The following is a 14,436-nucleotide window of genomic DNA, read 5'->3' as shown; positions in this document are numbered from 1 at the left end:
CGGGGGCTGCCTGGCCCTTTCCCGGGCCATGCCCTCCAACCCGAGGCTCTCCCGCCCCCGCCACCCCCGGCTGGGTGGACTCCCGGGGCCCAGGCGAGGACCAAGGCAGAGCTGGGAGGGAGCCTGGGCCCGGCGTAGGCACCCCCGGGAGAGGGGCTCGGGATGAACTAAAGTCAAAGAAACGCAGGGAAGGTGAGGCGATGACGTGGCCCCAGAACGTCTTTCCTTGGGACGCTCTCCCAGGCCCCTGGACCTGCTACTTGGTCCCTCTTCGCCGAGGCCGCCTTCCCCGCGCTCCACAGGAGGGCCACACCGCGGCGCCTCCTCTGCGCGCCCAGATCTGGTGCAGCGCAAGGCCTGGGCGCCCAGACTCGGCCGCCCTCCGGTACCTGCAGCCCTCGCGTATCGTTCTCCGGGAGCCGGCTGGCCCCTGTCCCCACCGACTCCCACCACCACCACCCCGGATATCCTCACCGGAGCTGCCGAACCCGGCCTTGCTTCCTCGGCTCCAAGTCTCCCGTCGTCAGTGTTTCCAAATCTGCCCTAGCTCACATCAGCCGATTCCAGCCAGCCGTCGGCCCTCTCCCATTTCTCCCACTTCTTCCTCTCCTCGGCTTGAATTTGACTCCAGGAGCCCCTAAAACAAGAATTGTACCAAAGCTGCTACACCAAATTTAGATCCCCACACGCCCCTGCGTTTTGTTTTTTAATTGCATTAACTAAGTATACACTTTGCAGTCGGCTAGGCGATTTGCAGGCAAATGTTTCCATCACCCCTCTTCTCCATTTGGCTGCAGTCAAGGGCTTCTCAGGGCATTTCCGAAGAATCAAGAGGTTGGGCCACAGAGAAGGTGACATACTAGGGTGGGGGTCTCCTTAATTGAAAAATCATGGGGTTTTAATGGGACTGTTTTGCAAATTTTCTCAGCATGAGAGGGGGTTTGGCTTTGAAGAAGCCTTCTCTTTGAAGAAATGGTCACCTACTCTCTCCCGCTAAAGACTAGCAGAGAATGACCCGATTCCAACAAAAACACACCAGGGCCATATTGATAGAGCCATACCCAGGAGTGAACCAGCCCTGGAAGAATCAATGAATTATCAACTGTGTTATATCCCAAAACCCTCAGGACAAGGCATGAGATTGCCTAGCCTGAACTCCTGTTCATCAGAACAAGATCCCCAAAACAAGACAGCGTCCACCCACACCTATGTCCACCCACACCCACCACCACAGTATGAATCTCTGCAAACGCAGGCATTGGTGTGTGAGCTGACCACAGCTGACATTTATCCAGTGCCTATAACATACCCACTAAGCTTGCTTGTGTAAAATCACCTCCTCATGATACTTAAAGCAGTGCCTCGCATCTCTAGCAGACAATCTGGGAATATCTGCTGAACCATTGAGTGACTGATCTCATTTAACTCCCCCCTGTTAGGTAATCTTTCCAAGCCCCACACAACAGAGGGAGAGACTGAGGCCCAAAGCAATTAAACCAGGTGCCCAAGGAAACATAGCAAAGAAGTGCTGCTGTTGACATTTGACCCAAGAAATTTGACTCAGGCGCCTGTGTTCTAACCACTGCAGGTAGCGCCTTCCTAAAATAGGCCTCCACACTCTCCATCCAGTTGGCAGTATATTATTATTTCTTTTTTTTTTTTTACTGTCATACCACATTGAAATCTAAAGCCCAGGCCAGAAAAGGCTGACTCTGGCAAGAGTCCCCCAGCATCTAGAACAATGTGGATGTGGGAAACACTTTTAAAAATATGTTGTTGTTGTTTAGTCGCTAAGTCATGTCCAACGCTTGCCCAAAGACTGTAGCCCACCAGGCTCCTCTGTCCATGGATTTCCCAGGCAAGAATATGGGAGTGGGTTGACATTTCCTCCTCCAGGGGATTATCCTAGACCAGGGATGAAACTCCAGTCTCCTGCATTGGCAAGCGGGTTCTTTACCACTGAGCCACTGGGGAAGCCCCCCAAAATACCTAAAGGCTAATTAGTGAACTAATTTAAGATCTTTTATGCAACACCCTGTCTTTAAGAGAGGAAAGGAACTATTAGGGCTGAGATAGACATGCAGAGGGTTTGGAATATTTTCACATGAGAATTCAGAATTGAGAAAGGCTGCTCCAACACATTTGCTTTAGTCCAGGAAGTTGAGGCTCAGAGAGGTTAAGGGCTTTGTCCAGGTCACACAGCCAGCAGATGGGAAATGCAGAGCTGGATGCAGAGCGCCCGGCCCCTAATTCCAGGTCTCCCGCCATCCTACCCCACTGCACCCCATGTGACACTTCCCGGCAAGCATCAGGGCTGAGGGATGAGGGCAAGACCCAGACAGAAGGCTGGATCACAGATACCTTTCTGCAAAATAGGTTTGAAGGCATTCCTAAATTTGATTAAAAAAAAGAAAAAAGAAAAAGCTTAGCAAAAAGAGACGAAATCTAGACTGAAAAGTCCATTTCAGAAGCAGCCTCCAATCTCTGCAAAATATTGCCTGTCACCAGGACATCTAAGTCGGATCCTCAGAGGAGACGGGCTCTGGAGGCTGCTGCCGGCTTTAATTAACAGAGACTGCCCCCTGTTTGTGACAAAGAGAGTGCAGGGAATGGCTTTGGGAAGAAGCAGACCTAATCCACTCTGCGTGGCTTATTTGCCAGATTCAAACCTGAAGCCCTGTAAGCTTTGCCCCAACCAAATTCCCTTCCTGCTCCCGCCTGCTGTGGCTGTCAGTATCCCCTGGAATACTGCCCAAGCCTATTTCCTAAGAATTGGAAAAATACTTAGAGGAGAGGGGAGTCATCTTCGTTTTACTCCTCAGAGGGAAAAAAGTCAATTTCCTCTGGGTATGTCAACTCAGGAAATAGATTCACTACTTTCTACCAGATGTGTGATTATTGGGTAAGTGCCCCCATTCGGAACATGTGATTGAGAAGATATTTCTTTCAGGGCTTCTGGGGATGAGGGGTGGGGCGCGTTTGTAAACTTACTAATGAAACACCTGGCAAGTTCATGGAAGATGAAAAATCGTTATTAAACGCCACCCCGTACCACTACCCGAATGAATTCATGCAAATATGTTGAAATTAAAACGTAGCTCTTAATGAAAGTGCTTTCTGTGAAAGAGATGATGACATTATTATTTACAACACAGGGGCTTTTAATATCTGAAGAAGAATCTCATTTGCTCCAGCCTTACTGCTGTCGGGCTGCAGTGTGTGCAGCATCCAGAATGTATTTGTGCCCCACCCCACCCCCTACCCCTCCCCGCAAAAATTAGTGGAGGTAGCGTTGTAACGAAGGATGTTCACTTACCAGGACTTGTAATGAAGAATGCTCACTTACCAGGACTTGTAACCCACGTCCAGAAGCAGCTCAGCAAATCAGATGATTTGTGCAGTGGTCCTCCCTCCCAGGAGTTCTTTGTTAATTTTCCTCATCCAGTGCCTTGGGGTTTCAAAGTAGTCTCTAAGCAACTGTTAGCCATGAGAAAGAAAAAAAATAAAAAGCACTGAAACAGAAGCTATTGGTTTAAATCCTCAGGGAACTTCCTAGGTGAAATTCCAAACTGGCCCATCTCCAAAGAGAGAAGACAGGAGAAAGAAGCAGCCACTTCAGATTAGCAGGATTAATAAACAAGAGAACTTACAGATGAGTTTGTCTTGAGTGGCTGCAGAAGGAATAGATCTGCACCCGTCTGCCAGTCTTAACCTTTTATTTAGACTTTTGCATCCTTGGAACAGCTTCTAGTGTGGGGAAAGTGGCTGGAATGTACATTTCAAGGGCCAAGGAGAATCAGGAGCCTCTCATTGCCCAGGTCTAGCTCTCAAGTCACATCCTCTCTATGACCTCCAACAGAAGCCAAAGTGTAGCTAACACCCTGCCAGTTTCAAGTAAAATACTGAAATGATATATTTTATTCCCTTGTTCTGAAAAGATAAGAAGTTTTATTAGAAGAAGAAAAGTAGGTCTGCTATACAGTTCTCTCAGATAGGAGGTAGTGTGTGAGATGATTTTTGGCGGTACTCCAACAAAGATTTTTTTTATTTAATATATTTTTATTTAAATTCAGAAAACAAAACAATGTTAACTGTGATCCATGCATTTAACAGGCAGAAAAAGTGACATAGATTTATTTTCAGTAAAAATTAGTAGTAATTGATGAAAACACATCCCATGAACATAATATTTAAAAGAACAGTTCAGAAATTGAATATATTTGCAACATTATCATTTTTTGAATTTTTTAAGTGACTTGGGCATATTTTTATTTACTTATTTTTATTTTTTGAACCCACCATGGGGCACATGGGATCTTAGTTCCCCTGCTGCTGCTGTTGCTGCTGCTAAGTCGCTTCAGTCATGTCCGACTCTGTGCGACCCCATAGACGGCAGCCCACCAGGCTGCCCTGTCCCTGGGATTCTCTAGGCAAGAACACTGGAGTGGGTTGCCATTTCCTTCTCTAATGCATGAAAGTGAAAAGTGAAAGTGAAGTCGCTCAGTCGTGTCCGACTCTTAGCGACCCCATAGACTGCAGCCTACCAGGCTCCTCCATCCATGGGACTCTCCAGGCAAGAGTACCAGAGTAGGGTGCCATTGCCTTCTCCGATTAGTTCCCCTACTAGGCGTCAACCCATGCCCCCTACAGTGGAAGCAAGGAGTCTTAAACCCTGGACCACTAGGGAAGTCCCCCCAACAAAGATTTTTTTTTTAATAGTTTTATATTTGTTGGCTGGAAAAAACGCACAACCTAAAAAGTTGAGAATTACATTTTATTTGGCGGACATTCTAAGGACTTCAAGTCAGGAAGACAGAAAAACTAGACTCTCAGCTCACTCTGAGGGACTGCTCCGAAGAGGTAAGGAGCGAAGCTGGATATACAGGAGTTTTGCAACAAAGGCCAGGTTATCGTGAAGAGGAAAAGTTAAAATTTTACATAACCTCCTGCTCCTCCTGGCTCTGTAACTCAGCTTGCTGCTTGCAAAGTCTGGATCACGTAGGTCACGTAGTTTCAGAAAGTAGGGACTTACAACACTAGGAACTGGAGCTTATCTCACTCACCCTTGTCCTGCTCTTTGCAAATGCCCAGCCCCTGCAATCCTGCTTAATCATCCCTGTCCATGTGAAAGTCAGGCATCCCCCTCCCCATCTTGACTGCTATTCCCGCGTGCACATGAAACCCCTTAGTTTAAACCAGCCTAGTTTAAACTAAGGGGTTTCATATGCACAGCCTATTAGTAGCTAGTGTTACCCACTATAGTCTGTCTATAAAAATTCTGTAATCCCTTTGTTCAGGGCTCAGAGCTTGGAGTGTTAACTCCTCTGGGCCCGATGGAGTAATAAACCTGAGTTCTTGGTGTTTCAATTACTGGTTTCTGCAACAATTGGAGCATAAAAAAATTACTGTTAATTAAAGAAAATCAGATATCTCAAGTTAATGAATTTAGTGCCTTTCTGTGTCTGGGAAAATACAAGACTCTTGATGTAGGAGATAAATGGGCCCTTGGGCCAGGCAGCTGATATTTGTCAAATGGAGCAAAACTGAAGTTTTAGTCTTCAGCCAGACAGGAATGATACCTGTTTCGTTTCCTCCACTGATACAGAGGGATTAACTAACAGAGGGGCATTTGTTGCAGCAAAAACAGAAATGGGTGAACAGCCTTTGGTACATACTAGTCAAACCGGCCTACAAGAGTTAAACAACCTTGGTTATTCTTTAGCTGTTACTACAAACAAACAAACACTTGTAGCTGGATTTGTCCTTCACAAAGCTAATTACTCTCTTTCTCCATATAGATGATGCTCTGCACCTGTCATACTTCCCCCTACATGCAGGTCATGGGCCGATAACTTCAGGGACATAAGACCCGGCTGTGAGTTGTCTAATGCCAGCTATAGCCACTTTGAAACTTTGCAAGAAAAAAAAAAATGCAAGACCTTCAGAAGGATATAAAACCTCTCCCTATTCCCGAGAAAGAGGGAGCACAGTTCTTGAGGCACTAGCCTGCTGTTTTCCTTTCCCCTGGCAAAGGTAATAAAGCTACTCTTTCCTATTTCCTCCAAACTCTCTCTCCGTATTTCTATTTGGCATCAGTGGACAGGGAGCCAAGGTTTTGGCAAAGTCTGGGCTCACTGAAATCATTCATTCGATGTGCACCTCAGCTGTCTGGGGCCAGTATCCTGCTTTTCTGAATCCCGAATTCCCTCTGGGGGCACCCTTGCAGGTCAATGCCATGGCTAAAAGCTTGGCAATGGGCAGCTATAGTGGCTTGATGGTGGCAACATCCTTTGTTTACTGATATGCAGGCCACATCTTTTCACTGACATATTTATTTCAATGTATATCAGGAAAAAAATGATGTCACATCAAACACATGGCTTCAGTGTTTCAGGTGTAGTCCTTTCAAGTATATCAACTTAAAGTCAATTTAAGAAAAGTAATAAATATAATAAAAATTTTATTAATAAAATACAAATAAAAAGAATACGAAGTGTCTGGTACTGAAAACCAGAATTGAGGAAACGTGGCCTTTGGTATCAGGACAGAGTTTCTCAGCTTCAGCACTGATGACTGGAATGGTTATTTAACTCTCTGTAGGATGTTTAGCAGCATCCCTGGATTCTACCCCCTGGATGTCAAAAGTACCCCCCAGTTGAGAAGTGAAAGTGTTAGTCCCTCAGTTGTGCACAGCTCTTCAGGACCCCATGGACTATATAGCCCGCCAGGCTCCTCTGTGCATGGAATTCTCCAGGCAAGAATACTGGAGTGGCTTGCCATTTCCTTCACCAGGACATCTTCCCGTCGCAAGGACTGAACTCAGGTTGCCTGCATTGCAGGCAGATTCTTTATCATCTGAGCCATCAAAGAAGCCCACCTCCCAGGACGACAACCAAAAACTGTTTACAAAACATCCCCTGGGGGCAAAAAAAAAAAAAACACTGAATCTTGCTTATGTTTAAATGCCAGCAGTTTCTCAAATGAGTTTGATGATCTCAAATCATCTCAGCTTTCTAAGCCTTAGTTTCCTCACCTATAAATGGGGGGATAAGAACGGTACCTCTCCTCAGACCTGTAACACACACTCCATACTTTGTGTAGAGTGATAAAAAGCACAGTGAATGTAACCTGATGTTGACTTTGAAAATAACACTGCCACTTATTTTACCAGCAAAATGGGTTAGTTTGTGAATATCAGAGAATTGCAATGTGGAATAAGCAAACGTTCTATCTAAGTCCAGCAGACAAAGTAACCTTCCATGTCCCTCTGTCCATGGGAGTCTCCAGGCAAGAATACTAGAGTAGGTTGCTGTTTCCTCCTTCAGGGGATCTTTCCCACCCAGGGATCGACCTGTGTGTCTTATGTCTCCTGCATTGGCAGGTGGGTTCTTTACCAGTAGCACCACACTCCATGCAGCAAAAGTCACCATGGAGGATCCAGAGAGTCCAGGGTGGTGCTGGCTTCCTATTGGCTGAGTTTGGACAGTTCTCATAGGCTGGGCCTGTTGCTGGGCGGGGAAAAATCTTCCTCAGGCTGAGGTGGTAGGGAAGAGAGACACCTTCCTCCGGAAATGCAAGGTATGTCTCTTCCTGTTGGGGTCTGTGGTTTAATGAAGTGGTAGTGCCTGAGAGTTTCCCTTTCTGGCCTCCAGACTCCATTTTAAAAGAGGTTTCCTTTATTCAGTTTCACACTTAGCAGTGAAACCATCACTTAATACAGTAAATCTGAAAAGTCCACAGTGTGTCAGGCACTACACCCGGAAGTAAGGAGACAGATGACTGAGACAAGAGTCTTGCTTTCAGGATCTCAACATCTGCAGATCGAGATAGAATATAGAGGCAGGGCAGGCTTCCTGGGCATGCAGTCTGTGTAGCCCTACAACAAGGCTCCATGCTTGGGGAAGGCCCCGTGCTTCGTTCAATGCTCTACAGTTGCCTTCTTGAAATTCCAAGTGATTTTTGAACACAGGGTCCCACCGATTACATAACCAGTATATAGGCAATGCAACTCCAGCAGAAACAGCGGTGTTGACTTAAAAAATATTCACAACCTGAAAGTTGAGAATTATGTTTTATTTGATGGGAATTTAGGACTTCAAGCCCAGGAGGCAACATCTCAAGTAACCCTGGGGGGTGGGGGGCGGAGCTGGGGTGGGGATGGGTGCAGCGTTAGGTGTAGGTTATATAGTAAAGTTTTGCAAAAAGGCAGATAGTCTAAATCTTAAAAGATGATTGTAAATTGAAACCAGGTATCCCAAGTTAAGGAATTTCGCGCTTTTCTATGTATGGGAATATGCAAGAATCTGGCTTACTGAAATCGGTCCTTTGATAGGCCAGTTTCCTGTGTTTCCATATCCTGAGTTCCTCAGGGCTCACTGTAGGGAGTGGCTGCCATCTGATGGCTGCTAGATGGCAGGTATTCTTTGCTTCCTGAGTTCTTTCAGGGCTTACCCACTCACCATCCAAGGAGGCTGCAATGCTTGATGAGTGTGACATCCTTTGGTTACTGATATAGCAAGAAATGCTCCATTTCTCAGAGGTCATTTCTCATCTTACAGGAACTTAGAAGATGATGTTTAGCTCCACCAACACGGAAAAGGAGGACTTCCCAGAGGTGGTGACATTTGAGAATGTTAATTTAAGTTAAATATATCTAAGCATTCTCAGAAATTTAGCAGGAAAAATTTTGGTAGATGCTCTTTAAAAGTAGTTCTCAGGACTTCCCTGGTGATCCAGTAGTTAAGATGCCACCCTTCCACTGCAGGGATGGGTTCTATCCCTGATCAGGGAACTAAGATCCTGCATGCCTAGCAATGCAACCAGAAAACAGAGGGACAGGGAGTAGTTCTCAAAAGCTAGTCTGAAGAATAATACCAATATGTGTTGAGGTTTTCACTGGGCCATTTAGAAAACTGAGAAAAAGTAAGACTGATGAAATAAGTGTTCAAAATAACACTTTAATTGTTGTATATTATTATGTTATATATTATATATTATTTTTGTATTACAATTTACTTTCTAAAGTAAAGTATGTTGGACTTACTCCACATTAGTTTCCATTTAGTGTGTGAAAGTGAAATTGTTAGTCACTCAGTTGTATCTGATTCTTCGCCACTCCATGAACTGTACGCCGCCAGGCTCCTCTGTCCATGGAATTCTTCAGGCAAGAATACTGGAGTGGGTTGTGATCCCCTTCTCCAAAGGATCTTCCCAACCCAGGGATCAAATCTGGGTCTCCTGCATTGCAAGCAGATTCTTTACTGTCTGAGCTACAAGGGAAGCCCATTTAGTGTGTATGTGTGTGTTATTTTAAAAAATATTTCCTACCAGAGAAAAATTGGCAAACCTACCCTTCCCAATTTTTGGTTATTTTACTATAGATGAAATCCCAGAGTCTGGGACTAATTTTAAAACATCACAGTAGCTTCCATTTACAAGTAAAGTGGTAGGTTGAAGCAAGTATCTGAATAACTGAAGTCCCTCCAACCATACTGTGAAACCAAAATAGGTTTGGGGGGTCATGAATTTTCCTGCTAGCTATATTAAAATAACTAGGCTTATCCCTAGGAATCAACTGAGACTAGATGATAATGCCCCAACTGTATACTCCCCAGGCCCATATGTCTCTGCTCAGATAAATGCCTATAAGTGAGATTGTATCAGTTTTTAACATGTAACAAATTATCCCAAAACAGTGGCTTAAAACAAGTAATGTTTGTTTAGCTGATAGTTCTCTGAATTGAAAACTTTTTTGTTGGCTTCATGGATGTTTCTTCTGGTCTTGGCTGGGCTCACTCACAGATTTGCTGTTAACTGCCAGGTCACCGGAGAAGGCGATGGCACCCCACTCCAGTACTCTTGCCTGGAAAATCCCATGGATGGAGGAGCCTGGTAGGCTGCAGTCCATGGGGTCGCTGAGAGTCGGACACGACTGAGCGACTTCACTTTCACTTTTCACTTTCATGCATTGGAGAAGGAAATGGCAACCCACTCCAGTGTTCTTGCCTGGAGAATCCCAGGGATGGGGGAGCCTGGTGGGCTGCCGTCTCTGAGGTCACACAGAGTTGGACATGACTGAAGCAACTTAGCAGCAGCAGCAGCCAGGTCACCGGGGTGCTGGTTGGTCTGGGACAGCTTTCAGCTGGGTCAGGTCCACTCTACCCCATGAGGTTCATTATACACCATCAGGCTAGCCCAGGGCATTTCACATGGTGTTTGGGCAGGCTTCCTAGAATTTGAGAGAAAGCATGAAAGCCCAGTTGAAACCCAGGTTGGAAAAATCACACCATCACTTCTGCCACATTCTGTTAGCTCAAAGCAAGCCATAAAACCAGTCCCTATTCAAGGGATTAGAGAAACAGACTTCTTCTCTTGATGGGAAAAGCTGTGAAAAGTCACATTGAAGAGGGACCTGCACACAAGTATGTGTGAATGACAGTAGCCATTTTTTGTATCAGCTCTCTTGGTGTGTTTGGGCTTTGTTATTGTTTAGCCGCTAAGTCTCATCTGACTCTTTGTGACCCCATGGACTGTAGCCCACCAGGCTCCTCTGCCCATGGGATTTCCCAGGCAAGAATACTGGAGTGGGTTGCCATTTCCTTCTCCAGGGAATTTTTCCAACCCAGGGATTAACCTGGGGCCTCTTATGTCTCTGGCATTGGCAGGTGTGTTCTTTCCCACTGAGCCACGAGGGAAGGCCCCTGTTTGGGCTCCTATAATGAAATACCATAGATTGGATGGTTTCTAGACAAGAGAAAGTTATTTCTCATAGTCTGGAGGCTGGGGAGTCCAAGATCAAGGCAGGGGCATGGTCACATTCTGGTGAGAGTCGTCTTCCCTGTTCATAGCTAGCACCTTTTCATTGTATCATCACATGGTAGAAGGGGTAGGGGCTCCCTGTGGGGTCTTATTTATAAGAACTATATTCCCATTGTGAGGGTTTCAGGCTTGTGACCTAAGCACTTCCCACAGACCCCACATTCTAATACATCACATTGAGCATTTTGATCTCTACCTATGGGTATGTTAGGGATACAAACATTCAGACCACCACTTATCTCAAATCCCATTACTACCAACTGGAGTAGAATAAAAAGCTCCGTATCTAGGAATTTCCTGGTGGTCCAGCAGTTAAAACTCCATTCTTCCACTGCAGCAGGCACAATTTCCTTCCTTGCTCAGGGACCTAAGATCTCACGTGCCAAGTGGCACAGCCAAAACCAACAAACAAAATCTCCATATCACCAAGTTTGCCCAGCCAACAATATTCAAGGAGAAACTTACATATACAAAGAAGCAACAGAAGGAACTTGCCTATAGCTCAGATGGTGAAGAATCTGCCTGCAATTCGGGAGACCCAGGTTCACACCCTGGTTCAGGAAGATTCCCTGGAGAAGGAAATGGCAATCCACTCTGTATTCTTGCCTGGAGAATCCCATGGACAGAGGAGCCTGGTGGGTTACAGTCCATAGGGTCACAAAGAGTCAGACACAACTAGGTGACTAACACACACACATACACACAGAGAAGCAACAGTCACAGAGAGCTGTGTTTTCACCTACATATTCAGAGCCGAAGAATTGATGCTTTTGAACTGTGGTGTTGGAGAAGACTCTTGAGAGTCCCTTGGACAGCAAGGAGATCAAATCAGTCAATCCTAAAGGAAATCAGTCCTGAATATTCATTGGAAGGACTGATGCTGAAACTGAAGCTCCAATACTTTGGTCACCTGATGCAAAGAGCTGACTCAGTTGAAAAGACCCTAATGCTGGGGAAGATTGAAGGCACGGTGAGAAGGGGATGACAGAGGATGAGATGGTTGGATGGCATCACCAACTCGATGGACATGAGTTTGAGCAAGCTCCAGGAGTTAGTGATGGACAGGGAAGCCTGGCGTGCTGAAGTCCATGGGATCGCGAAGAGTCAGACACGATTGAGAGACTGAACTGAACTTGGACATTTGAAATTTCAGTGCATTGATGTCCAGCCATGTGTCCATACTGGTAAAGTGGAAGGTCTTCGATGCCATCCTTTATCTCAACGTCCATGTCCTGTTAATCACCACATTCTGCCAGACCCTCCTCCTAAACAAATATGGGGTCCTTCCTCTCCTTTCATCCCCATTGTCATGGCTTCAGTTCAGACCTCATTTCTCACAGTGACAATTACACTTCCCCCTAGTGTCACCTAACCCTCTGTGTCCCCATCTTGAATCCAACTGCCGCTCATTCACTTAACAGTCCTTTATTGAATGATCACTTTGTGCCAAGCACTGTGCTAGGGACAGGGGGGAAATAAGATACAGCCTATATTTTGGTAAAGAAAAGAAACAAGAGAGCAGATTTATTAGTCAGGATAGGACATCTGCTAGAAAACACAAGCCCAAGATCTGTAGTAAATGATGACTTAGGAATCCCAGTTCCTCCCATCATGTAGCTCCACCATCCTGAAATCATTTACCCTAAGCCATGTGGATACCAAGTGGAGCCATGCATGTGAATGAAAGAACAGAAGGATATAGGGAGGCAACGTAAGGCCATGGCTGAATGGGGCACACATCATTCCCACCATATTCCGTTAGCTGAACTCCATCTCATGGTCCCAACTTAAGCACAAAGGAGGCTGGGAAATGTAGTCTCCCTATGCTCTCAGAGGAGGTAAGAGAATTGGTGAGTATATAACAAGTCCTTGCCTCACAGATCATTATATGCATTTTAACAGATGCTACAGCTGGAAAAGTATAGCATCCTGTGGGAACCAGGGGAAAGTTTAATACATTTACTGTATCCTGGGATTCAAGGTGTGGTGGTGGGCTGAATAATGGCCCCCAAAGATATCCAGCTCCCTATGTCCTTATCTTGAATCCAACTGCCTTTCATTCACTTAACAGTTCTTTATTGAATGATTACTTTGTGCCAAGGACCATGTTACCTATCCAAGTTCTACCCGACCCTGAAACTCAGTACTTAGCAAAAGGGACTTTGTGGATGTAATTAAGTTAAGGACCTTGAGATGCAGCAGTTACCCTGGATTATCCAAATGGGCCTTCAATGTAATCAGCAATGTTCTTATAAAAGGGAGACAGAGGAAGATTTGACTGCAGAAAAGGGAACCTAAATGTGATGACGGGAGCACTGGAGTAGTGCTCTTTGAAGAGGAAGGAAGGATCCACAAGTCCAGGAAGCTGAGAAAGGACACTCGGAGAGGAAAAGGCAAAGAATAGATTCTCCCCCTGGAGCTGCCAAAAGGAATCAGTTTTGCCAACACCTTGATTTTCACTCATTAAGACTCAGTTTGGACTTCTGGCCTCCAGAAATGTAAGAAAATACATTTTTCTTGTTTTAAAACATTAAATTTGCAGCAATTTGTTACAACAGTAAGAGGAAACTAATATAGGCAGTCATGCCAACACTGACTTCCAGATAAGGGTCACTCATTGGAGAGCCAGGCAAAAAGGCAGGAGGGCAGGGAGGGGTGGAGGTTACGGCTGAGAGGTAGCCAAGGCCCAGAGCTAACAGGATTGGGGGACAGGTTGAATTTTAACCTGAGGGCGCTAGGGCAGCCTTGAAGCAAGTGTGACCTGATCAAGGTTTGCATTTTTGAAGGGTGGCTCTGCCTGCTTCTTGGAGAACAGACCAGGAGAATCAGTGCTGGAAATAGGCAATCATTTGCTTTATTTCAGGGGAAAAGGAGAAAGGCAGTACTCTAGGGGCTTCCTTGGTGGCTCAGACAGTAAAGAATCTGCATGTAATGCAGAAGACCTGAGTTCAGTCCCTGGGTCAGGAAGATCCCCTAGAGAAGGGACTAGCTACCCACTCCAGTATTCTTGCCTGGAGAATCCCATGGACAGAGGAGCCTGGTGGACTACAGTCCATGGGGTCGCAAACAGTCAAACACGACTGAGCAACTAACACATACATACATAATCTAAGGTCATGGCAGAGTGCTAATTGAGTGCGTAGGTGGACTCAGGAGGGCTTGGTGATGAACTGCCTAGGCTCCAAATATTGACCAAGGGCAAAAGAGCAATCTCCTCCATCAATATCAGCTATACCAACTCTGATGCTCAATAGTATCTTCAGAGGCTATAACCAGCTTAGCCACCTATTCAGGACAGAGATCAAATAGGAAGGTCTAAAGGAACAGGGAAAGTGCCTGGGAAACCTAAGTGCTACCCTATGGAAGTCCTCTTCCAAATCCTATTGCTTACCAGGGCCACCATGCCCCTTGTAATTTGAGTAAAATAATTCAAATGCCATCTCCACATAATGGGAAATCCAGCATTAACTCCCACCTCCACCCACCTCATGATCAATAGGGATTTCTATTTCTCCTAATCTCTTCTGACTCTGATTTCCTGCTTCTGCTTGTACATTTATGCCTTACTGATTTCCAGGATGTTAAATATGTAAATTAATATATATTTAATATATATTA

This window comes from Bison bison, unplaced genomic scaffold, assembly GCF_000754665.1.
Source record: "Bison bison bison isolate TAMUID 2011002044 unplaced genomic scaffold, Bison_UMD1.0 scf7180017864293, whole genome shotgun sequence".
NCBI lineage: Eukaryota > Metazoa > Chordata > Mammalia > Artiodactyla > Bovidae > Bison > Bison bison.
The sequence above is the reverse complement of the archived record's forward strand: the minus strand, read 5'-3'. Positions refer to the sequence as shown.